The following is a 343-nucleotide window of genomic DNA, read 5'->3' as shown; positions in this document are numbered from 1 at the left end:
GCATTCGCCCCCCTAACGGTCGCGGTGGATAGCGGGTACGCGCACGTCGAGGTACGTTAAGTAAACGGAGGCGCGCCGCGTGCACGTCTAGCCCTTTTGGAATTGAATGATCATGATATAAAATATTTTTGTGATGATAATGACTTGATGACGAGTGTAATGGGTAGCTGACATTGTCACCGTAGTCTGACTCTGAACACATAAAATGTCTAATGTTGCCCTGTAACGTACAGTTTATATTAACGAGAACAATGTGAAATATATCCAAACGCTTTATATGACTATATGCCTAATACATTCATACACATTATTTTATTATTCGAGCACAGAGAAATCATCCAGT

This window comes from Centroberyx gerrardi, chromosome 11, assembly GCF_048128805.1.
Source record: "Centroberyx gerrardi isolate f3 chromosome 11, fCenGer3.hap1.cur.20231027, whole genome shotgun sequence".
Classification (NCBI taxonomy): Eukaryota; Metazoa; Chordata; class Actinopteri; order Beryciformes; family Berycidae; genus Centroberyx; species Centroberyx gerrardi.
Note: the sequence above shows the minus strand (reverse complement) of the source record.